This window comes from Heptranchias perlo, chromosome 26, assembly GCF_035084215.1.
Source record: "Heptranchias perlo isolate sHepPer1 chromosome 26, sHepPer1.hap1, whole genome shotgun sequence".
In the NCBI taxonomy this organism is placed as follows: domain Eukaryota; kingdom Metazoa; phylum Chordata; class Chondrichthyes; order Hexanchiformes; family Hexanchidae; genus Heptranchias; species Heptranchias perlo.
The window spans coordinates 43,040,290-43,066,675 of NC_090350.1; the positions used below are offsets into that span (position 1 = coordinate 43,040,290).

General features: G+C 47.6%; 1 protein-coding gene across 1 annotated transcript in view; it reads right to left on the reverse strand.

The window, feature by feature from the left end:
- cep85 (centrosomal protein 85) overlaps positions 1-17,374 on the reverse strand; it is a 77,384-nt gene extending 60,010 nt beyond the window's left edge. Inside the window, exon 1 of the mRNA XM_068006915.1 lies at positions 17,258-17,374. The gene's annotated coding sequence lies outside the window, so the exon portion shown is untranslated. The remainder of the gene's footprint in view (positions 1-17,257) is intronic.
- Between the last annotated feature and the right edge of the window lie 9,012 nt (positions 17,375-26,386).

Below are 26,386 nucleotides of genomic sequence, written 5' to 3' on the forward strand. Positions count from 1 at the left end.
ACCATGCTACCAGATAAAACCTACTCCAGAATAGCGATGCAATTTTACAATCATTTATTTTGAAGGATTAAAGCAAACTGTTCAAAAGTACAGCTGCATTGTGGCATTGGCATGAAGTGCATTTACAGTTCTATTTTGATGGCTGCATGGAGAGTATTTTCAAAAGTTCCTTTCTGAAGAGTACAGGTCTCTTCACAAGGGTGAAAATGCTTTGTGGCATATGCAAAGACTGCAGTAAGTTCTTCACAAACTGATATCTTGTTTTCAACCTAAAAATCTGAGTTTTAAACTTCTGTTTACCAGTTGTATTAATCCAGATTTAGAAAACAAAAGTTTTCTAGTTTTATGTTACAACAGCAAACAGAGACTAAAGCACAAAGCACAGATTATTTACTGTACATAATATCGAAACAGATAGCACATGCAGAAACATGCATGGAGGGTAGGGAGGGGAAAGGAGTGCAATTTACAAAACCTGCTCCTTCTCCTCACTGTTTTAATGCTGCAGCATTATGGGTAAGCTGATGCTCAGAACTAGAAGGGGGCAAGTCATTCTCCTCCACCTTGGAAATGATTATTACTGTTGCGGCGCATCTAACCACCTCTCCTCATCTTCAGGCAACCCAACAGTCACAGGATGTTCACCTAATACAGTCAATGCTGCACATAGCTTAGTGTAAGGCAATTATCTACAAGTGCTAAGTCACCAAATCCCTGATTTATGTTCAAACTGTTGAGCTGACATACATAAATTAGCTTTCTACTAGACCGAGATAATGCATAAACACAATGAAAAGCCACAAAACAGCTATTTTGTAAGTGAAAAAACAAAATTCAATCACCTACTTAAAAGGTAATGTCAAAAAGGAGCATTAAACTCCAGTGTACAGTGGAGAATGAAAACAGTTTCTTCGAATTATACAAGGTTCAAGGACTCCTAACTGATTAAGTGTCCGATAAACTATAATACAATGGATTTTTAGTCTGCATTTAATAGCCAGTGCATAGTCATGAAATCATCAGGTATAGTACCATGGAGACCACTCAGCTATGTCCAAGACTTACAAGGTCCCTCCTCAAAAAACCCACTTCAACTCATCCTTGTAAACTAGCTCCCCATCTCCAACCTCCCTTTTCTCTCCGAAGTCCTTGAATGTCTTGTCACCTTCCAAATCCATGCCCCTCTTTCCTACAGCTCCCTCTGAATCTCTCCAAAAAGAGGTTTCTGCCTCCGTCACAGCACCAAAACCGTTCTAACCATTGGCAACAGTGCCTTCAGCCATCTAAGCCCTATGCTCTGAAATTCCCTCCCCAAACCCAACTCCCTCTCCTCCTAAGACTCTCCTTAAAACCCACCTCTCTGACCAAGCTTTTAGTCACCCGTCCCAATATCTTTTTGGCTCGGCATCCATTTTTTGATAATGCCTCTCATCGCTTTGGGACGTTTTTCATACATAAGCTGCTATATAAACAAGTTAATATTGCTGTTGAATGTTTTAAGGTGCCTCTACTTTAGAGGAAGGCAGCTGATGGCAGATGCACAGTTCTCCTTCCGTCGGCTAGACTCGAGTAAAATCAACTTGACAGGCAAGTAACAAAATAAAAATGCAGACGCACAGAAGTGTGGATCTACAAACCTGCCACCAGACCAAATGGAGAGCTGGTCTTGAGAGTTTAGATCCTCTAGCTATCGGGTCTCTGCATACAGAGTGAGGAATCCAGCAGCCAAAGCTAAATAAAAATAGGAAATAGCAGCACACAAAGGTCGCTCTACCAAGACTGGAACAAAATAGGTGACTGCCAGACCTTTTTATTTTAAAACTCTTCATCCCTTCCCGTTTCATCTACTACCTCTGCCTAATCACTACTTCTCAATTTACCTCAGCTTCTTGCCTTACTCTTTTCAACCATACTGGACTATGGACCTTCTGTCCCAGCTGTACACAGTGACACATCAGCAGCCTTCCAGAGAAACAAGCTATGAACCATCACATCAAACCCACAATATTTCTTCCAGCTATACTGCATGGCAATTAGTCAAGTTCTTGATGATCTCACATCAGACTGGGCTATTTCTCTCTGGTAAATCAATCAAGTTATTAAAAAAAAACCTTTAAGTCACATTAGAAACATTTCAGCATAGTTTGTCAAACTAAGGATGCGTTGAAACACTGACACTTGAATCAAGTTTATTTTTAGCCACAAGCTGCCAAACTGGCAAAAACAAACCTGCGCACACATTCACATTTCAATTAACTGGACTACATTTAGTAGTGGAGAAAGATAAATACAAGGCATCAGCACTTATTACAGCAACTTGATTTCAATCATTTAAAATGTAACACCAACTCTTGAAATGAAACACCATGAACAGCCACACTGCAAAAACTTGGAACAGAAAGCTTCAATTCCTTTTGGAAATGCACCATACCTCATTTATCCTCACTCCCAATCAATACGCAATTCACATTCAGTTCTTCTTCCACCAGTTTTCTCTCTTTTCTCCTAAAGACACTGATTCTTGCTGGAGTGTGGCCCTACAAATGCCAAATGCCTTCCAGTCCTCACTCAAGTCGCCACTCTTTACGTGCATGCTCAGACAGTAGCCGTCAGCAGGCTGATTGACGGTGGTGGTAGTGGCTGTGGGGACGCAAGGCATCACTACTCAACCTTACTTTATCCTCACCCGACAACCACACAAGCATTTTCCACTGGGAGGAGGGGCTGCTGGAGAACAATCGGGAATGGGGAACTGGCTGATTCCTCCCTCCAAAAAAAAAATCAGAGGCACTTGTCCTAACTCAGTATCCTCAACTCAGATCAGTTAACTTAATACAGACACAAATCAAGCGTTCTTGAGCTGTGAAGCTTAGCTATTCACTGCCTTAACCAACTGAGCAATCAACAGAGAAATATGAACTCGGGTTTACAATTGTAAACAATTTTACAACACCAAGTTATAGTCCAGCAATTTTATTTTAAATTCACAAGCTTTCGGAGGCTTCCTCCTTCGTCAGGTGAACGATGTAACTCATAACTCGGGTTTAAAAAGACAACCTACCTTTTCTCTTCACAGATGCTTACAAGCTTGTGTATTTTTAAACATTCTGTTTTTATTTCAAGTCCTACAAGATTGTTATGCTTTGAGAGTTTGTTCACAGTAGTGTATATAATTCCCCGTTCTACAGGGCAATAATCAAAGCCACAAATCCAGAAATACCAAATTAGAAGTTGTATTTTGGAACACACTCGCTTTAAATCTCTGAAACGGCTTAATCTCTCTCAATTTTTAAAAGTCACCTCAAAACCTGCCTCATAAATCCATCAGAGAAGAAACTCAACCATAAATGAGACCTAAAAAACAGGTAGAAAATATTTTTTAAAGGAAAAGAATGCACTGATTGTAAGGGAAGGCAGCTGTCTGACAGCTCCAAAAACGGCTGCTAAGTACCTGTAGGTGTAGCTGACCCTGGGTGGCCAGCAACATCAATTTTGTACCTTACTTTATGTAAATTACACAGAGATGGGACAAAACTTTCTATATGTACAGGCATGCATTAGTATTGCATTCAGTTGTCCACTAGTTCAGTGACACTCACAATACCACTGGTCCATTGTTCAACGTACTGAGTTAGGTCCAATGCATTAGTACTATTGGCGCTCTAACTTACCATGTACATGTCAACATTCTGCTGTCCAAGTAATGCACAATCACCTCAATTTTAATCACAGGAAGTGTCTCAGCTAGAATAAAAAAGAGGAACATAGGGCAGGGAGTAGGGAGGGGAAAGTACTAACCCATCATCTCCTCTCAAATACATTGCCAAAGCTAAGAGTAGTGATCTGCTGGCATGCAGCCGGTGGCGAGTGTAGCTCCTCAGTGAACTACATTGCTCAGCCAGGCAAACAGCTGCACCACAGCACCAAGGCTCAAAATTCATTACTGCCAATCTCATCAATTCCACTGCCAAGCAGGTATCTATTTCTGCTCAATCAAAATACAAACTCATTAGATAGAAGTATAAAGGGGAACACCCATCATGGATAAGCCTTCACATTTCAGCAAAAATGCCACAGGGCCCCACAATTATTTCCAGGGTACAAATACTACAAATCATGAACTTCTAGCAGTTTTGCAGATTTAAAAATGCAATTATTTTAATTTATAAAATGTTCCTCCCAGTCCTCATTCTGCTTTCTCAAGGCAATTAAATAAAGTATCATTTGATTGCTCTAACTTTTTTTTTTAAAAACACGATCTTAAAACTGTGGAGCTTCGTACTTGCTTCAGTCTCCCCTTCCTCCTATAAAACTACAGGCTGTTAACACCCAAGCTTGGCATCACCGCACTATTTTAACAGCTCAAACAAGCTGCAGGGTGAGCAATGTCTTGGGGAATAGGGGAAAAATATAAAGAGGATCCTTTTAGTGGTCACAGTGGTTCCAAGATAATGCACCTAGCAATGAAAAGATTGCAATTAACCAACCCTCAGTGTCAGACATGGCAGCCTAATATCTGAACGAGCAGGTCCACAGTATTCTAAAGTACTGACCAACCAGCCTGGAAGATTAGTGGGACCTGAAAAGGTAGATCACCATATGGTGTTAGGATTCTTCCCACTCAGCTCCAGAAAATCCTGCATGACAATGACCTAATGGGTAGGGTGCTCTTTGCTGAACTTACTACAGACGCCACCAATTACTCTGTGCTGGTAAGTCACATGGTTATAATTGGTAAAACTCCAGCAGTGTCCTGCACATACTATCAAACACTATGGGTTTCTCAATAGCTTGGTTTGGTGACTCAAACATAGTGATGGGTTTTCCACACGGCTCAGACACCCAAGTTAACCCAAAAAAAGCCCAGGATGGATGACTGAATTCAGTGTACTGACTTCGTTCAAGAAAAAACTAGATGCTGCAATGGGAAGACTGTAGGGTTGGCAATATGATTGGCACCCCATCCACAACCCTAAACATTCACTCCCTTCACCACCTCCACAGGATGCACTGCAGCAACTCACCAAGGCTTCTTCGACAGCACCTCCCAAGCCCGCGACCTCTACCACCTAGAAGGACAAGGGCAGCAGGCACGGGGAACACCATCTGCACGTTCCCCTCCAAGTCACACACCACCGCGACTTGGAAACATATCGCCGTTCCTTCATCATCGCTGGGTCAAAATCCTGGTACTCCCTAACAGCACTGTGGGAGAACCTTCGCCACACGGACTGCAGCGGTTCAAGGCGGCGGTTCACCACCACCTTCTCAAGGGCAATAAATGCTAGCCTCGCCAGCAACGCCCATGAACGAATATAAAAAAATAAAAGTGGGAATTAAATGGGCCAGAGGTCGGCTTTCACCTGCATCAACTATCTAGTTCACCCTGGTGGTGTCCTGTACTATGCATCTTGGCCCTTAGGTAGAAAAACACAAAGAAACTTTTTACACCTCAAGCTAGCCACGAAAAGGGTTGAGAGAGAATACGTCCTCTTCGCAATCTGCTCTTTTGGCCAACAAATAAGATCAAAATAAAATACAATCTTACTATTTTAAATTCTCTGGTCATCATAATGATTTTTTTAAAAATGAGACTTCAAAAGAATCTTCAAGATAAATACAATTTGGGAGCCACCTAACTTTAAACTCTTTACAGGTAGTTGCTGGGAAAAGTCTACTCAAAATCCATTCCAATTGAAAGTGTCAGCAATTTGCAAAGGCCACATAGCGCTAATTGGCATTATAGAGCAAGAGAATGTGTTATACTTGTTCCTTTGTATGGTTTACACAGAGGCACTTTTAACTTATGCATTATTTACATTACAAATATCTTCCAGTGTTTAGTGTAACAGGATTCTGTGGCTTGAGACCCAACACCAGCCTGTGCAACAAATAGCCAATTACTACTGAAAGGCAGATAATGAATTCACCCGACAGCTTTCAAAACAGACGCACACATCAACTCGCACTTGCAGGCCTTTCGCACATCTCACACTGGATATTAAGGGAAATAAGAGAATGTAGTATGTCACACAACACTACCTGATATACATCGTTCTCTGAACAGATTTAAAAAGAACTGAAATCTTTTGCTGTAATTATAGACAGCCAGAGGTGGAATCTAGGAATCTAGTGTCAGGAATTTCAATCTGTAAGGGCAGACTGAGTGGAGCTGCCCTCAACACGCCCTCTGCTTCGTAGCAGGAATATTTTTGTACATGTGCACATTTATAAAATCTAAGTGCCCAGTATCCTGGCCAATATTTATCCCTCAACCAACATTACAAAAACAGATAACCTGGTCATTATCACACTATTTGTGGGACCTTGCTGTGTGCAAATTGGCTACCGCATTTCTTACATTACAAAAGCAACTACACTTCAAAAGTACTTCAATGGTTGTAAAGCACTTTGGTACGTCCTGAGGTTGTGAAATTCGTTAAAGACTTGCATTTCTAAAAGGTGTCAGCAGCATCAACAGGATATAAAAGATGGGACCACTGCACAGTTGAGACTCAGTGACTGCAAAGTTGGTGGGGGGGTTTGTAAGAGAAGAAACAGAAAACAAGGGGATACATTTGACCTAGAGTCCCTCAGCAGTTTCACCCCTGAATTGCACCTCATTTACACTGCAGCTCAGCAAGGTAGAAAATACTACATACCCACAGCAGCTTCATCTACATGAAAGAGGAATGAAAGGTGAACGTTTCAGGTGGAGACTCTTCATCGGTGCCTTTCTATAGATCGCCAGCATTCACAGAGTTTTTTGTATTACGCAAAGCAATTGAGTATACTGTATTAAAGGTCAGGTTGCAGCCAACTTAAAATAGGTCACAACTAACCTTCAGAATTCAGTATATACATGTCACCAGGCGGCATTCTGCTCAGCAACATATGCGCTCATTCTTGATCTAGTACGCTAAACACAAAAATTCATCATGTCACACCGTATTACCCAAGTATCTGACTGCAGCGATAATGTGTAATATCATTACTGCATCAGGAACAGCTTCTTCCATGACCCTTAAGATGTCAATTATAAAGCATAAAATTGGTGAGGATTCACAATGGCCCAGTTGGTAAGAACTAATCCCAGGTTTGATCCCCAATCTGTGCTGGCTGAGCCGATTACAGCTGGCTAGCAATAAGAGATGGATACAGAAAAATAAATCAGCAAGGGTTTTAAAAAATAAAAAACTTCTAATATTTTTACAAAGGCTATTTTTATTTATACCAAAGCACTGCATTAGCCTGCTTGCAGGAATACAGACTCCATGGTACCATGAAATTGAATTTTTAAAGTGTTGATTGTGTTGTAAATCATCCACTTCCTGTACACCAGAATAAACCCACATTATTGCAGCTCATATCAAATGTTCTGATCAGCAGCATGCGGATATTGCCAGAAATTAGCAAGGTGACCAGAAACCCAGAGACTGGCTACAATCAGTGCACAGCACAACAGGCTGGGAATGCACTGCTGTGGGTCATGGATAAACTAGAACTTTTACCTCTATATTAACTGACCTAAGCCATTCTGTTTCGTCCACACCAGAAATTCCACATCTTAAAACCAATCCTGTTCCCCTTCCCAGGTGCCCACTCAAACACAACCTCAATGTCCTGTAAAATCCTCAGGTCTCGCCCCTCTTCAATCTCTGGACTACTATGGATTCCACGCTCTTTTCCATCACGGGGGGGTGGGGGTGGGGGTGGAGAAAGAGGGAAACTGCTTTCAGCTAGCTTGCCCTCACATTCTGGAGCTTCAAATCCCACATCCAGTCCATCACCAAGACCACCTACTTCCAACTCAGTAATATCACACTCCTCTGTCCCTAATTCATGCCCCCATTGCTAGAACCTCACACATACATTTGTCACTTCCAGACTCAATTTTGCCAACACCCTCACCGATGATCTTTCTACATTGACTCCAACTCATTAGGAACTCTATTGTCCACATCCCACTCAGAGGTCCCAATCACCTAGAAAACCTGTTTTTTTTTATTCGTTCACGGGATGTGGGCATCGCTGGCGAGGCCAGCATTTATTGCCCATCCCTAATTGCCCTCGAGAAGGTGGTGGTGAGCCGCCTTCTTGAACCGCTGCAGTCCGTGTGGTGAAGGTTCTCCCACAGTGCTGTTAGGAAGGGAGTTCCAGGATTTTGACCCAGCGACGATGAAGGAACGGCGATATATTTCCAAGTCGGGATGGTGTGTGACTTGGAGGGGAACGTGCAGGTGGTGTTGTTCCCATGTGCCTGCTGCTCTTGTCCTTCTAGGTGGTAGAGGTCGCGGGTTTGGGAGGTGCTGTCGAAGAAGCCTTGGCGAGTTGCTGCAGTGCATCCTGTGGATGGTACACACTGCAGCCACAGTGCGCCGGTGGTGAAGGGAGTGAATGTTTAGGGTGATGGATGGGGTGTCAATCAAGCGGGCTGCTTTATCTTGGATGGTGTCGAGCTTCTTGAGTGTTGTTGGAGCTGCACTCATCCAGGCAAGTGGAGAGTATTCCATCACACTCCTGACTTGTGCCTTGTAGATGGGGGAAAGGCTTTGGGGAGTCAGGAGGTGAGTCACTCGCCGCAGAAGACCCAGCCTCTGACCTGCTCTTGTAGCCACAGTATTTATATGGCTGGTCCAGTTCAGTTTCTGGTCAATGGTGACCCCCAGGATGTTGATGGTGGGGGATTCGGCAATGGTAATGCCGTTGAATGTCAAGGGGAGGTGGGTAGACTTTCTCTTGTTGGAGATGGTCATTGCCTGGCACTTATCTGGCGCGAATGTTACTTGCCACTTATGAGCCCAAGCCTGGATGTTGTCCAGGTCTTGCTGCATGCGGGCTCGGACTGCTTCATTATCTGAGGGGTTGCCAACCTCCTTTGGATATCTACTCCTCAACCCATCAACTTCAATATCCTCACGTCCCTCTACAAATTCTACCAAGGCCTCCCTACTGCTGCAACCTCCTCCAGCCTCATGTCCTTGCTCATACTCGCCCCTCTTCAATCTCTGGTCTACTATGGATTCCACACTCTTTTCCATCACGGGGGGGGGGGGGGGGGTGGAGAAAGAGGGAAACTGCTTTCAGCTAGCTTGCCCTCACATTCTGGAAATCTCTCCATCTTGCTACATCTCTCTCCCCCCCCCACTTAAAAGCCTCCTTATAAATCTATGCGTCTGCGTCTTCATCCACCTCCCGTCAGGCCTGAACAACCAACTGTGACCCACTGCGCATTTTGCTGCATTACGAACACTAAATAAATCTACGCTGCTGCGTAGTTCATATTTAAAATTGCAGTGAAAGTTCCATTATCCACACCCCAATTAACTGTCATTCCGATTATCTGCCAGAAATTTCACAGGACGAAACCTTGCTCAAGACCTTAAAATGACAATGTTACTTTTAAAACTGTGTCGTACTTGTCTTCATTGCAATGCCTAGGGTACTTCTGTATCATACGTGCAAACCAAAGATTTGGGGATTCTCAATTATGCGCTAATTTTCATTATCCTCCAGCAGCTAAAGAAGATTCTGCTGTTCCTCAAACCAGTTTTGGGATTGCAAACAATCTCTGGGCCCTGTCAAACATAACTTGTTTTACAACTCAGGGAAAGTTTCTCTAACCTTGATTCCTTTTGGCGTAAATTATCTTAATTTTAGTATATTGCTAAAGTTTTAATATTATACTAATGCTTCATTCCTATATAGAAAAAGAGCTTCAATTTATTTGAAGCGGTGCCATAAGATCTTTGACATCCACCTAAACTAACAAATGGAGCCTCTGCCAACCTAAAACCATACAGAACATATAGCCATACAATAACCATACAGCAGCACTTCTGCTGCATACAAAACTCTCCCAGGTACCTGGAAAACTACCTCTTGTACTCATACAAGTTTAATGTAGAACATTAGCAAGACCATTGTTACTGCAGTATGGATTAGGCTATAGGAAATCTATGACTTGCCAACTGCTACCCCAAAGTACAATTCTCCCAAGGCTGTCTGTTCCCAACTGCTAGAATCAAATTTCTGAGATATCTGCCTTGCTACTGTAATCTCCAGCTGCTCTCTTATGTTATGTCATTTAATACAGGGGGAAAAAAATTGAAGTCCCAACACATTTCAGCATTGGTGTCAGCTTGGCTCAGCTGGGAGCTCTCTTCTTCCTCCACCTCCAAAGTTCTTTCTGATTGCGTGCTTGAGTTCCATACCAAGACAGTACATAATTTAGCTTGAAACTCCAGTGCTGTACTGCTGCATTGTTAGAAGTGCCATTCTTCAGATGAGACATTAAACCAAGGTCCAATCTGCCTGCCCAATAAGATACTTGTGATCGCCTAGCACCGTTTGAAGGGGAAAGGGAGTTCTCCCAATGTTCTGGTCAACATTCTCCCTCAATAAATACCAAAAAAACCCCAATTAATTGGTCACTCACCTCAATGATATTTGAGACACACGGGATCAGCTATCACATTTATTTATAAAAACAGCAACTGCACTTCAAAAGTGACTCATTGTGAATGGTTAGGAAATGTTTCAACAACACGGCAAGGCACTATATTATGCAAGTACTTATATATTGTTAATGTCCTTCTAGGATATCAATTACGAGACGTTTCTTGGTGTCTATGATTTCAGTACATCATAGAACCGTCAGGAATCATCCTTTGATACAGAATTTTATAGATGAACTTCGGTAGAGCTAATGCATTGTGCCAACCGCTTAGTCATCTGAAAATATCAATCAAGAGTTTCATATTCTGGATCATTTTGGGTAGGGCAATGCTGCAGACCTTACATGCACAAGAGTAACACTAACCAAATGAACTTACTCAACTTTACAACGTGCTGCAGGCAGAGGCTATTTGAGCCATTCTTGTGCATCTCCCAGTAGCCATCTGAAAAACAGCAGCAGGGTGTGGCTACAGGACGTGGGCCTGTACTCTTCACTGGGAAATGGTTAAATTATTTAAAGAAAGGAAAAGGGATTCACATCAGATAAAATTCAAAGCTCTGTTAAAATCTGATAGATTTATACCAGTCACAAATATTGCATTGATCCAAAATGCAACTGCATTCTTAGTTCGGCAACAGATGTGTTCATCTTTGCACCAAAGTCAAATTCTACACATACATAGATAGCTATTTGAAACGTCTGCCTCCAGGACTGCATTTATCTACATTCAGGGGATAGTATTAGCTTACAGCAGGTTTTGTACAGGACTTTTTTTTATATAAATGATGTAACGGTCAGTACCTCACAGCTGTTTAGCATTCCACATGAAGAAATATGTGCAATAGATAAATTGCAAGGTTTAGACTCCAACTCCTGCCCACCAGGACAGGTTTCAGAACTTAGCACTAAACCAGAAGGGAAAACAGCATTACAAAAATCAGTAACAATACATGCCGAAGAGTTCTATTATTTACAGAGCAATGAATCTCTAAGACTCACTGTGGGGCAGTAACCTCATCAGGGTGCTTGTTATAACTCATATGCATCTATTTTAGTATAGAGTCCATGAGAGCTGTTTTCTCCTATCTGATCGATTGCAGATTAATGCAGTCATTCAGTGATAACAAATAATATTGTTACACACAAGATCCAGGCACTGTCGTGGCACAGGCAGTCCCAAAAACCCAACCTGACCAAAAATACATCAGGTACAACAGTCCCCTTAAAATCAAGTTCAAACCTCACTCATGCACCTTTACGCTGTAAATTATGCCAAACTGGTGCTGGTTCTAGCCAGTCGTAGCCAAAGAATCACCTGCAATGACTTCTCTTCCCACTCCCTCACCGTTACCTCTGGAGTCCCCCAAGAATCTATCTTTGGCCCCCTCCTATTTCTCATCTACACGCTGCCCCTCGGCGACATCATCCGAAAACACATCAGGTTCTACGTGTACGCTGACGACACCACCTGTACCGCTGATCTGATTTGTCACACTGCTTGTCTGACATCTGGTACAGATAAGCAAAAATTTCCTCAACTAAATATTGGGAAGCCAGAAGTCATTGTCTTTGGACCCCGCCGCAAACTCCGTTCCGTAGCCATTGATTCCATCCCTCTCCCTGGCCATTATCTGAGGCTGAGCCAGACCGTTTGCAACCTTGGCGTCCTATCTGAACCCGAGATGAGCTTCTGAACACATAACTGAGCACAGAGGAAGATAATAGTGGTTGTTGGAGGCCAATCATCTCAGCCCCAGGACATTGCTGCAGGAGTTCCTCAGAGCAGTGTCCTAGGCCCAACCATCTTCAGCTGCTTCATCAATGACCTTCCCTCCATCATAAGGTCAGAAATGGGGATGTTTGCTGATGATTGCAGTGTTCAGTTCCATTCGCAACCCCTCAAATAATGAAGCAGTCGGAGCCCGCACGCAAGACCTGGACAATATCCAGGCTTGGGCTCATAAGTGGCAAGTAACATTCGTGCCAGACAAGTGCCAGGCAATGACCATCTCCAACAAGAGAGTCTAACCACCTTCCCTTGACATTCAATGGCATTACCATCGCCGAATCCCCCACCATCAACATCCTGGGGGTCACCATTGACCAGAAACTTAACTGGACCAGCCATATAAATACTGTGGCTACAAGAGCAGGTCAGAGGCTAGGTATTCTGCAGCGAGTGACTCACCTTCTGACTCCCCAAAGCCTTTCCACCGTCTACAAGGCACAAGTCAGGAGTATGATGGAATACTCTCCACTTGCCTGGATGAGTGCAGCTCCAACAACACTCAAGAAGCTCAACACCACCCAGGACAAAGCAGCCTGCTTGATTGGCACCCTATCCACCACCCTAAACAATAACTCCCTTCACCACCGGCACACTGTGGCTGCAGTGTGTACCATCCACAGGATGCACTGCAGTAACTTGCCAAGACTTCTTCGACAGCACCTCCCAAACCAGCGACCTCTACCACCTAGAAGGACACGAGCAGCAGGCACTTGGGAACAACACCATCTGCACGTTCCCCTCCAAGTCACACACCATCCCGACTTGGAAATATATTGCCGTTCCTTCATCGTCGCTGGGTCAAAATCCTGGAACTCCCTTCCTAACAGCAATGTGGGAGAACCTTCACCACACCAACTGCAGTGGTTCAAGAAAGCGACTCACCACCACCTTCTCAAGGGCAATTAGGGATGGGTAATAAATGCCGGCCTCGCCAGCAACGCCCGCATGCCATGAACGAATAAAAAAAACCTCAATTTTAAAATTCTCATCCTTGTTTCCAAATCCTTACATGACCTTACCCCTCCATATCTCTGTAACCGCCTCCAGCCCTACAACCCTCCGAGGTCTCTCGCTCCTCCAATTCTTACCTCACGCGCATCACTGATTTTAATCGCTCCACCATTCGTGGCTGTGCCTTCAACTACCTGGGCCTTAGCATCTGGAATGCCCTCCCTAAACCCCTCTCTCCTCCTTTAAGATACTCCTTAAAACCTACCTCCACCTATCCTAATATCGCCTCATGTGGCTCAGTGTCAAATTTTGTTTGATAATCGCTCGTGAAGCGCCTTGAGACGTTTTACTACATTAAAGGTGCTATATAAACGCAAGTCATTGTTGGTGGTGGTGGTTTGAAATAAACCTGCTACATTATGCCAGTGCCAATAAGGCCCATCATCCCTGACAATTTAACCCTCCTGTTATCATCCAGTTTCCTAATTACCATTGTTATTACCAAACAACTTGCATTTTGCCCTAAACATAGAAAACATCCCAAAGCAATTCACAGAGGCGTTGTTAAAAAAGCTACGATATACTGAAAGGGAGCAGTAACAAGTGGAAAAATCAGCCACATCTAACATTACAGACCAATTTGAAAATGAATCAGGATAAACAAGGCATCAGCTTGATTCACTTTTCAACCACATGAAAACAGTATTTACTAAAACTTCCTAAAATTCCATTAATCTCAGCAAACTGGAAAAGCAATCCCTGTTAAGAAGTTCCAATTGTGTGTGATGGAGGTAACGTGCCCTCGTACTGTCCCAGAAACAGGAGTAGTTCAGCACCTTGGAAAGCCATTGGGCAGAAATGTGTCCCAGCTTTCTCTACTGAAACAAAGATGTTCAGAAATGGGACACTGATTTTACAGCAAATCAAATAATTTCAAGGTACAAACTGCATCAGAAATGACAAATAGCAAGTTCCCCTGAAAGCTGTAGTTTTACTCGGGGGGGGGGGGGGGGTGGGGGAAGAAGAAGAAAGAGAGGGGAGGGGTGCTCGGGTTTTTGGGGGAGGGGGGGTGTGCCCGGGTTTTTGGAGGGGGGGGGTGTGCCCGGGTTTTTGGAGGGGGGGGGGGTGTGGGGGGGTGGGAAGAAAAGAAGTGCCTGGATTTGGGTTGGGTGGGGGAGGAGGGGTGCCCAGATTTGAGGGAGGGAAGGGGTGAGGGGGAGGGAGGGAGCAGTCCCTGGATTTGGGGGGGGGGCTGGGGGCGGTCCCTGGATTTGGGGGGGGCAGGGGGCGGTCCCTGGATTTGGGGGGGGCAGGGGGCAGGGGGTGGTCCCTGGATTTGGGGGGGGGGGGCAGGGGGCGGTCCCTGGATTTGGGGGGGGGGGGCAGGGGGCGGTCCCTGGATTTGGGGGGGGGGGGGCAGGGGGCGGTCCCTGGATTGGGGGGGGGGCGGGGGCGGTCCCTGGATTGGGGGGGGGGCGGGGGCGGTCCCTGGATTGGGGGGGGGCAGGGGGCGGTCCCTGGATTTGGGGGGGGGCAGGGGGCGGTCCCTGGATTTGGGGGGGGGCAGGGGGCAGGGGGCGGTCCCTGGATTTGGGGGGGGGGCAGGGGGCGGTCCCTGGATTTGGGGGGGGGGGGCAGGGGGCGGTCCCTGGATTTGGGGGGGGGGCAGGGGGCGGTCCCTGGATTTGGGGGGGGGGGGGGGCAGGGGGCGGTCACTGGATTTGGGGGGGGGGGGCAGGGGGCGGTCCCTGGATTTGGGGGGGGGCAGTCCCTGGATTTGGGGGGGGGCAGGGGGCGGTCCCTGGATTTGGGGGGGGGGGGGCAGGGGGCGGTCCCTGGATTTGGGGGGGGGGGGGCAGGGGGCGGTCCCTGGATTTGGGGGGGGGGCAGGGGGCGGTCCCTGGATTTGGGGGGGGGGGCAGGGGGCAGTCCCTGGATTTGGGGGGGGGGGCAGGGGGCAGTCCCTGGATTTGGGGGGGGGGGCAGGGGGCAGTCCCTGGATTTAGGGGGGGGGGGCAGGGGGCAGTCCCTGGATTTGGGGCGGGGGGGCAGGGGGCGGTCCCTGGATTGGGGGGGGGGGGCAGGGGGCGGTCCCTGGATTGGGGGGGGGGCAGGGGGCGGTCCCTGGATTGGGGGGGGGGGGGCAGTCCCTGGATTTGGGGAGGGGGCAGGGGGCGGTCCCTGGATTTGGGGGGGGGGGGGCGTTCCCTGGATTTGGGGGGGGGGGGCAGGGGGCGGTCCCTGGATTTGGGGGGGGGGGGCAGGGGGCGGTCCCTGGATTGGGGGGGGGGGGGGGCAGTCCCTGGATTTGGGGAGGGGGCAGGGGGCGGTCCCTGGATTTGGGGAGGGGGCAGGGGGCGGTCCCTGGATTTGGGGAGGGGGCAGGGGGCGGTCCCTGGATTTGGGGAGGGGGCAGGGGGCGGTCCCTGGATTTGGGGAGGGGGCAGGGGGCGGTCCCTGGATTTGGGGGGGGGGGGCAGGGGGCGGTCCCTGGATTTGGGGGGGGGGGGGGGCAGGGGGCGGTCCCTGGATTTGGGGGGGGGGGCAGGGGGCGGTCCCTGGATTTGGGGGGGGGGGCAGTCCCTGGATTTGGGGGGGGGGCAGGGGGCGGTCCCTGGATTTGGGGGGGGGGGGCAGGGGGCGGTCCCTGGATTTGGGGGGGGGGGGCAGGGGGCGGTCCCTGGATTTGGGGGGGGGGGGCAGGGGGCGGTCCCTGGATTTGGGGGGGGGGGGCAGGGGGCGGTCCCTGGATTTGGGGGGGGGGGGCAGGGGGCTGTCCCTGGATTTGGGGGGGGGGGCAGGGGGCGGTCCCTGGATTTGGGGGGGGGGGGCAGGGGGCGGTCCCTGGATTTGGGGGGGGGGGCAGGGGGCGGTCCCTGGATTTGGGGGGGGGGGGGGCAGGGGGCGGTCCCTGGATTTGGGGGGGGGCAGGGGTCGGTCCCTGGATTTGGGGGGGGGGGCAGGGGTCGGTCCCTGGATTTGGGGGGGGGGGCAGGGGTCGGTCCCTGGATTTGGGGGGGGGGGCAGGGGGCGGTCCCTGGATTTGGGGGGGGGGGCAGGGGGCGGTCCCTGGATTTGGGGGGGGGGGCAGGGGGCGGTCCCTGGATTTGGGGGGGGGGGCAGGGGGCGGTCCCTGGATTTGGGGGGGGGGCAGGGGGCGGTCCCTGGATTTGGGGGGGGGGGCAGGGGGCGGTCCCTGGATTTGGGGGGGGGCAGGGGGCGGTCCCTGGATTTGGGGGGGGGGCAGGGGGCGGTCCCTGGATTTGGGGGGGGGGGGGGCAGGGGGCGGTCCCTGGATTTGGGGGGGGGGGGCAGGGGGCGGTCCCTGGATTTGGGGGGGGGGGCAGGGGGCGGTCCCTGGATTTGGGGGGGGGGGGCAGGGGGCGGTCCCTGGATTTGGGGGGGGGGCAGGGGGCGGTCCCTGGATTTGGGGGGGGGCAGGGGGCGGTCCCTGGATTTGGGGGGGGGCAGGGGGCGGTCCCTGGATTTGGGGGGGGGGGCAGGGGGCGGTCCCTGGATTTGGGGGGGGGGGGCAGGGGGCGGTCCCTGGATTTGGGGGGGGGGGCAGGGGGCGGTCCCTGGATTTGGGGGGGGGGGCAGGGGGCGGTCCCTGGATTTGGGGGGGGGGCAGGGGGCGGTCCCTGGATTTGGGGGGGGGGGCAGGGGGCGGTCCCTGGATTTGGGGGGGGGGGCAGGGGGCGGTCCCTGGATTTGGGGGGGGGGGCAGGGGGCGGTCCCTGGATTTGGGGGGGGGGGCAGGGGGCGGTCCCTGGATTTGGGGGGGGGCAGGGGGCGGTCCCTGGATTTGGGGGGGGGGCAGGGGGCGGTCCCTGGATTTGGGGGGGGGGGGCAGGGGGCGGTCCCTGGATTTGGGGGGGGGGGGCAGGGGGCGCTGGGCCAGTGCCTGGATTGGGGGGGGGGAGGGAGGGGGGAATGGGCCGTGACCCCCCCAGGCCCTCGCGCTCCGGTATTTCCAGGCCAGGCCGCGCTCTCCCTGACAACGGCCACAACATTAAACTTGCTGCCACCCACAGGCCTCACACCCGCCGCTCGCTTACCTCCGGCCGAATGGCGGCACCGAGTGTCCGAGGAACCCGGCCCAGGGAGCGTTTCCCGCCGCTCCCGCTCTCGCTTCAGCCGCGGCGCCGACTGAGCCGTTACTCCACCGTGCAACCGACCTTCAACCCTCCGCCCTCCGCTCAATGCCCGCCCACCCATCACTCCCATTGGTTAATACCACACCTAAACCGTGCCAATCAGGCAGAAATCCGTTGTTTATTGGACAACCTGCTGTCAATCAGGATCGGGAGGCGGTACAGAACCGTAATCAGGTTTGACTGTGCCGACACTGATTGCAGCAACGAACCCGAACGCGATTCAAACAAACTGCCGTATACCGTAATGTGCACAATAGCAGCGCATCTAATACGGTACCGTAATCACTGAAATTAATTTCATGTCAAATTGCGCAGCTAATAAAGGGTAAGTAAGAGACACTGTAAGTGCCCTGGGCCAGAGAAAATCAGCCTGGGATTTGACAAAAGGCCATCGACCTGAGACTTCAACCATACCTTCCTCTCTCCACAGATGATGCCTGACCTGCTGAGTGTTTCCAGCATTTTCTGTTTTTATTTCAGGGTTCATAGAATCTTGGAGCACAGGAGGAGGCCATTCAGCCCATCATGTCTGTGCCAGATCTTTGGAAGAGCTATCCAATTAGTTCCAATCCCCTGCTCTTTCTCCACTGCCATGCAAATTTCTCCTTTTCAAGTATTTATCCAATTCCCTTTTAAAAGTTACGATTGAATCTGCTTCCACCGCCCTTTCAGGCAGCGCATTCCAGATCATAACTCGTTGCATAAAAACATTCCCCTCTGGATTTTTTGCCGATTATCTTAAATCTGCATCCTCTGATTACCGACCCTCCTGTCAGTAGAAACAGTTTCTCCCTATCTATTCTATCAAAACCCCAAATAATTTTGAGCACCTCTATTAAATCTCCCCTTAATAAGACCATAAGAGTTGAAGCAGGAGTAGGCCATTCGGCCCCTCGAGCCTGCTCAGCCATTTAATGAGATCATGGCTGATCTGATTTTTACCTCAACTCCACTTTCCCGCCTTATCCCCATAACCTTTGACTCCCTTGCTGATCAAAAATTTGTCTAACTCAGCCTTGAATGTATTCAATGACTCAGCCTCCACAGCTTTTTGGGGTAAAGAATTCGAAAGATTCACAACCCTCTGGGAGAAGAAATTCCTCCTCATTTCCATCTTAAACGGGCGACCCCTTATTCTGAGACTATGCCCCCTAGTTTTAGATTCCCCCATGAGGGGTAACATCCTCTCAGCATCTACCCTATCGAGTCCCCCCAGAATCTTGTATGTTTCAATAAGATCTCCTCTCATTCTTCTTAACTCCAATGAGTACAGACCCAACCTGTTCAATCTTTCCTCATAAGACAACCCTCCCATACCCGGAATCTACCGAGTGAACCTTCTCTGAACTGCCTCCAATGCAAGTATGTCCTTCCTTAAATAAGGGCACCAGAACTGTACGCAGTACTCCAGGTGTGGTCTCACCAGCACCATGTACAGTTGTAGCATGACTTCCCTGCTTTTATACTCCAACCCCCTAGAAATAAAGGCCAATATTCCATTTGCCTTCTGGATTACCTGCTGCACCTGTATGTTGACTTTTTGTGTTTCATGTACGAGGACATCCAGATCCCTCTGTACTGCAGCATTTTGTAGTATTTCTCCATTCAAATAATATTCTGCTTTTTTATTTTTCCTCCCAAAGTGGATGACTTCACATTTTCCCACATTATATTCCATCTGCCAAATTTTTGCCCATTTGCTTAACCTGTCAATATCCCTTTGCAGACACTTTGTGTCCCCATCACAATTTGCTTTTCCACCTATCTTTGTATCATCAGCAAATTTGGCCACAAGACACTCTGTTCCTTCATCCAAGTCATTGATATATATTGTAAATAGTTGAGGCCCCAGCACTGAGCCCTGCGCCACCCCACTAGTTACAGATTGCCATTTTGAAAATGACCCTTTTATCCCGACTCTTTGTTTTCTGTTAGTTAGCCAATCCTCTATCCATGCCAGTATATTACCCCCAACACCATGAGCTCTTATCTTGTGCAGTAATCTTTTATGTGGCACCTTATTGAATCGGCCTTTTGGAAATCCAAATATACTGCATCCATTGGTTCCCCTTTATCCACCCTGCCTGTTACTTCCTCAAAGAACTCTAATAAATTTGTCAGACATGATTTCCCCTTCATAAAACCATGTTGACTCTCCTTGATTGTATTATGAGTCTCCAAATGTCCTGCTACTATTTCCTTAATAATGGATTCTAGCATTTTCCCAATGACAGATGTTAGGCTAGCTGGTCTATAGTTACCTGCTTTCTGTCTCACTCCCTTCTTGAATAGGGGTGTTACGTTTGCAGTTTTCGATTTCGCGGGGACCTTTCCAGAATCTAGTGAATTCTGGAAGATTACAACCAATGCATCCACTATCTCTGTAGCCACTTCCTTTAAGACACTCGGATGCAAGCCATCAGGTCCAGAGGACTTGTCAGCCTTTAGACCCATTAGTTTACCTAGTTTTTAGTTCCTCCCTCCCCTTTGCCCCTTGATTTTCTACTATTATTGGTATCTTATTAGTGTATTCTGCTGTGAAGGCAGATACAAAATATCTGTTCAATTCCTCTGCCATTTCCTTGTTTTCCATTATTATTTCCCCAGTCTCATCCTCTAAGGGACCAATGTTTACTTTAGCTACCCTCTTACTTTTTATATACTTCTTTTTATAACCTTCTCTGTTCTAAGGAGAACAACCCCAGCTTCTCCAGTCTCTCCACGTAACTGAAGTCCCTCATCCCTGGCACCATTCTAGTAAATCTTTTCTACACCCTCTCTAAGGCCTTGACATCCTTCCTAAATTGTGGTGCCCAGAATTGGACACAATACTCTAGCCGAGGCCTAACCAGTGATTTATAAAGGTTTAGCATAACTTCTTTGCTTTTGGATTCTATGCCTCTATTAATAAAACCCAGGGCCCCATATGCTTTCATAACAGCCTTCTCAATTTGTCCTGCCACCTTCAAAGATTTGTGTATGTGAACTCCCAGGTCTCTACACTCCTTTTAAAATTGTACCATTTATTTTGTATTGCCTCTTCTCATTTTTCCTTCCAAAATGCCCCACTTCACACTTTCCTGCGTTAATTTTATCTGCCACGTGTCTGCGCATTTCACCAGTCTGTCTCTGTCCTCCTGAAGTCTGTTACTATCTTCCTCACTTTTAACTACAATTCCAAGCTTTGTGTCATCTGCAAACTTTGAAATTATACCCTCTATTCCCAAGGCCAGGTCACTTCCCTCCAGTCTGCAAAACAACTGTTCACCACTACTTTCTGCTTTCTGTCTCTCAGCTAATTTTTGTATCCACTCTGCCACTGCCCCTTTATTCCTATGGGCTTCAAATTTGCTAACAAATCTATTATGTGGCACTTTATCAAACACCTCTGAAAGTCTATATACACACCAACTGCACTACCCTCATCAACCCTTCCCATTATCTCATTGAAGAATTCAATTAAGTTTGACAAAGTGCCACATAACATCCCACCCAGTCTAATCCCATTCTCTTGCTTCCTCCCCATACCCTTCAATATCCCACAGTCTAATCCCACTCTCTTGCTCACTCCCTGTTGGATCACATTCATTTATGCTACGTTTTGTTATCGCATTATTGGAACTATACCATCCAAAGCATCTCATTCACACCAAGAGTTTAGTGTAAACACAACACATTTACCGTTCATATGGGTAACAAGAGCACCATGAAGATTTGGTAACTCCAGCCCCTTACCATCCACTGTTGTGTGTCATGTGCTTGGCTTTCTATAGATACTCGCTGATTTTCTATAGTATTGGTCAAAGGTGGTCTGTGGTCTGGAGCGTGGTCATGATGTTTGGCTGCTAGGATGCAGTGGTGTTTAACCTGATCTGTCCGTTTTTAAGGACACTGTTCAGTTATTCACTGATAACGTGGTCTAAATAGGCACATCCTGAGGTCTTTTAGGGAGGTCAGGCATGTTGGGGCCCAGAACGGGTACAGGTGCACTCGGGAGGGTCCTTTAATGTGGGGTCGGGAGCAGTAGTTCCTGCTCCTCCCAGCTCCACGTCCAGAGGTAAGTACGTTTTTGGTTGCAGGCGTTGTGTAGGGCTGGTTTCTGAGTGCAGGCTGAGCTGGCGCTGCCTCGGGGCAATCCAATCTTGCAGTGGGGACCTGGAGCAAGCATTAGGCCCCTTATTTGCAATAGGACGAACACCTGCTTCAGGCTTTGGTAAAGGAGGCTTGGTTTGTCCTTACCCAATAGGGCAGGCAGCACACTTCTGGTCATGTGCCTCCTGTCTGTTATTTTGGGGACTTAGAAGGCTGCGTCATGCCTGAAAAATAGGCGCTTCGCAGCCCAATTTCTAGGCCTTGAATTTTCAGGAAAGATTGCTGAAGTGGATTGTATAAATGGATTCAGAAGGCGATTAGTTGTGTTTCTGGATAGCCAAGGTATTGAGGGATGTGGAAAGAAAATGGGTGGATGGAGTTTATTCATCAAAAAACAGGCTAATATTCTTTGCCTAGTCATAAAAATGCTTACATGTTTAAAACATTAAGGTGTTTTACTCTTTTTAACTTCAATGTTCCGATCACAGCCGATATTTATGTAGCATAAATACACTCTGGGAGTCAAATTGCCCCACTTTCCATTGCTTCAGTTTTGACACTTGTGTGAGGACTTGGATTCCCATTTTCATTGGTCAGATGGGCAGAAGGAGCAGCTGAACAGCAGCAGGGTGAATTAATGTGGATTGGGTTATGGGAATGTTTAGTCGATGTATTGAACTTTGATTTCATCTTGTAGTTGTGCCGATAAGGCAGGAAGGAGGCCATTCTGAGACACCCAGGAGCCCTTGTCTTGAACTTACTGGTGGGCACAGTAGCTGACCAATTTGAGTGAGTTTAAAACTTGCATTTAAATAGCACCTTTGACGTAGTAAAACATCACAAGGCGCTTCACAGGAGCGTTAACAAACAATAATTGACACAGAGCTAAAGGAGGAGACATTTGGACAGGTGACCGAAAGCTTGGTCAGAGGTGGGTTTTAAGGAGCATCTTAAAGGCGGAGAGGTTTAGGGAGGGAATTCCAGAGCTTAGGGGCTAGCTGAAAGCATGGCCGCCAATGGTGGAGCGAAGGGAGTGTATGTGATTCATGGGCTTCCTGGATAGCTGAAGAACTAAAATCATGCAGATCAAGAAGGTCTGTTTGCAGATGATACAAAGATGGGAGGGAAAGTAGAGAGTGAGGAGGACATAAACAACCTACATGGGAATATAGACAGGCTGGGTGAGTGGGCGGAGATTTGGCAGATGCAATACAATATTGCAAAATGTGAGGTTATGCACTTTGGCAGGAAAAATCGGAGAGCAAGTTATTATCTTAATGGCGAGAAACTGGAAAGTACTGCAGTACAAAGGGATCTGGGGGTCCTAGTGCAAGAAAATCAAAAAGTTAGTATGCAGGTGCAGCAGGTGATCAAGAAGGCCAACGGAATGTTGGCTTTTATTGCTCGGGGGATAGAATATAAAAACAGGGAGGTATTGCTGCAGTTATATAAGGTATTGGTGAGACCACACCTGGAATACTGCATACAATTTTGGTGTCCATACTTAAGAAAAGACATACTTGCTCTCGAGGCAGTACAAAGAAGGTTCACTCGGTTAATCCCGGGGATGAGGGGGCGGACATATGAGGAGAGGTTGAGTAGATTGGGACTCTACTCATTGGAGTTCAGAAGAATGAGAGGCGATCTTATTGAAACATATAAGATTGTGAAGGGGCTTCATCAGGTGGATGCGGTAAGGATGTTCCCAAGGATGGGTGAAACTAGAACGAGGGGGCATAATCTTAGAATAAGGGGCTGCTCTTTCAAAACTGAGATGAGGAGAAACTTCTTCACTCAGAGGGTAGTAGGTCTGTGGAATTTGCTGCCCCGGGAAGCTGTGGAAGCTACATCATTAAATAAATTTAAAACAGAAACAGACTGTTTCCTAGAAGTAAAGGGAATTAGGGGTTACGGGGAGCGGGCAGGAAATTGGACATGAATTTAGATTTGAGGTTAGGATCAGATCAGCCATGATCTTATTGAATGGAGCAGGCTCGAGGGGCCGATTGGCCTACTCCTGCTCCTATTTCTTATGTTCTTATGTCCCAAGTTCAATTCTTAGTCAGTGTGGTGTTAGCTGATCAACTGGCATTCCTCCCTCTGCTGCAAAGTGTGCCTGTGCAGTCATTGGGTGAGGCCAGGATCAGTTGCACCAGCTCCCAGTCGAATAATGCTTGCTACCACACAAAGAGCTATGTTGTACACAGAGCTATGTTGAGATCCTGAACATTTACCTGAGGAAGGAGGAAGTCTCCGAAAGCTTGTGAATTTAAAATAAAATTGCTGGACTATAACTTGGTGTTGTAAAATTGTTTACAATTGTACACAACTCTGGAACAGTACCCCTGCCAGAGTCAGCCTGACCAGTGACAGATGCAGCATTCTCAACAGTGGAGAGGTTTTACTGGAGATGCTAAGCTTTACAGAGAAAATGAAGTCTGCCAGTATCCCGTGAACCCGCAGACAACCAGCACAGTGTGTGCTTTGACCATTGCCCTCCATCACTGGGAAAAATGCACTACACAAAATGAATAGGAATGTCACTGCGAATGTGGCAGTCTCAGCTCCCTGCTCGAGTGGAAATAGCAGAGGTCTGAGCCAGAGCTGGCAAACAGCTGCATCCAAACTGCAGTTCTCATTCCTCATCATCACTCATCTGCCAAACACACATGCTCAGAATTCTGTCCCATTCAATAAGAGTCCAACACTTATATAAAAAAAATCATCACTCACAAAAACATACCGCATTTGCCTTCCTCCCAGGTTCAGTCATACTTCTGCAGGATTGAGAGAAACAAAGCTCGAATTAAATGTCAGGACCAACTCGTCATAAGTGTGCACTGCACTCGTATTCTGAATAAAATCCGTCTCTGCAATCGGGTGTGTGGTGCTGCACTTGTTAAAAATGGTTTGAGCTGAAAGTAATTATTGGAGCAGATCTTTGCATCAGTCCATGCCAGTAGGTTTGCCCTGCTTGTTACCTCCAGACTCCTGGCCAGGCTCCCATCTTCCACCCTCCATAAAATTCAGCTCATCGGAAACTCTGCTGCCCGTATTCTAATTCGCAGAGTCCCGTTCACCCATCACCCCAGTGCTCACTGACCTACATTGGCTCCCAGTCTGGCAACGCTCGAATTTAAAATTCTCAACCTTGTTTTCAAATTCCTCCATGTCCTTGCCCCTCCCTACCTCTAACTCCTCCAGCCCGACAACCCTCCGAGATATCTGCGCTCCTCCAATTCTGGTCTCTAGAATCCTAGAAAGGTTACAGCACAGAAGGAGGCCATTCGGCCCATCGAGTCCATACCAGCTCTAAGCAAGAGCAATCCCACTAGGCCCACTCCCCTGCCCTATCCCCGTAGCCCTGTAGATTTTTCCCTTTCAAGTACTTATTCAGTTCCCTTTTGAAGGCCATGATTGAATCTGCCTCCACCACCCCCTCGGGCAGTGCATTCCAGATCATAACCACTCGCTGTGTAAAAAAGATTTTCCTCATGTCACCTTTGGTTCTTTTGCCAATCACCTTAAATCTATGTCCTCTGGTTCTTGACCCTTCCGCCAATGGGAACAGTTGCTCTCTATCTACTCTGTCTAGACCCTTCATGATTTTGAATACCTCTATCAAATCTCCTCTCAACCTTCTCTTCCAAGAACAACCCCAGCTTCTCCAGTCTATCCACGTAACTAAAGTCCCTCGTCCCTGGAATCATTCTAGTAAATCTCTTCTGCACCCTCTCTAAGGCCTTCACATCTTTCCTGAAGCGTGAACACAAAACTCCAGTTGTGGCCGAGCCAGTGTTTTATAAAGGTTCATCATGACTTCCATAATTTTGTACTCTATGCCTCTATTTATAAAGCCCAGGATTCTGTATGCTTTTTAACCACTTTCTCAGCCTGCCCTGCAACCTTCAACGAATTGTGCACATATACCCCCAGATCTCTTTTTCTGTACCCCTTATAAAATTGTGCCCTCTGGTTTATATTGTCTCTCCTCGTTCTTCCTACCAAAATGTATAACACTGCATTTTTTTGCGTTAAATTTCATCTGCCACGTGTCCGCCCATTCCACCAGCCTGTCTATATCCTCTTGAAGTCTACCACTATCCTCCTCACTGTTTACTACCCTTCCAAGTTTTGTGTCATCTGCAAATTTTGAAATTGTGTCCTGTACACCCAAGTCCAAGTCATTAATATAGATCAAGAAAAGCAGTGGTCCCAGCAGCGGCCCCTGGGGAACACCACTGTACACCTCCCTCCAGTCCAAAAAACAACCGTTCACCACTACTCTCCATTTCCTATCACTTAGCCAATTCTGTATCCATGTTGCTGCTGCCCCCTTTATTCCATGGGCCGCAATCTTGATGATAAGCCTACCATGCGGCACTTTATTAAACGTCTTTTGAAAGTCCATATACACAACATTAACCACATTGCCCTCATCGACCCTCTCTGTCTTGCGCATCCCCGATTTTCATCGCTCCATCATTGGTGGTCGTGCCTTCAGCTGCCTCTTTAAAACCTACCTCTTTGACCAAGCTTTTGGTCACCTGTCCTAATGTCTCCTCCTTTGGCGTGGTGTCAATTTTTGTCTGATTATACTCCTGTGAAGCGCCTTGGGACGTTTTACTACGTTAAAGGCGCTATGTAAATACAAGATGTTGTTGGCATTAAAGCTCTGCTCTGTGAGAGGGTGGTGCTGTGGCTGTATCCATGAATTTTAAGACAGCAATACTGTTCTCCTCGCTCATGTCCACCTTTCACACATCTGCTGACAGGGAGGCAACGACTGCATCCCATACTCTGCCAGTGCCGCTCTGTAACCAGTGTTATAATTATATGTAATTCCAATCCACTTGCTATGGTCTGTACACAATTCTCAGTCACACACAAGCAAAAGCGACTCAACAAAAATGGAAGAGATCTGAGGAGACCTGGCCA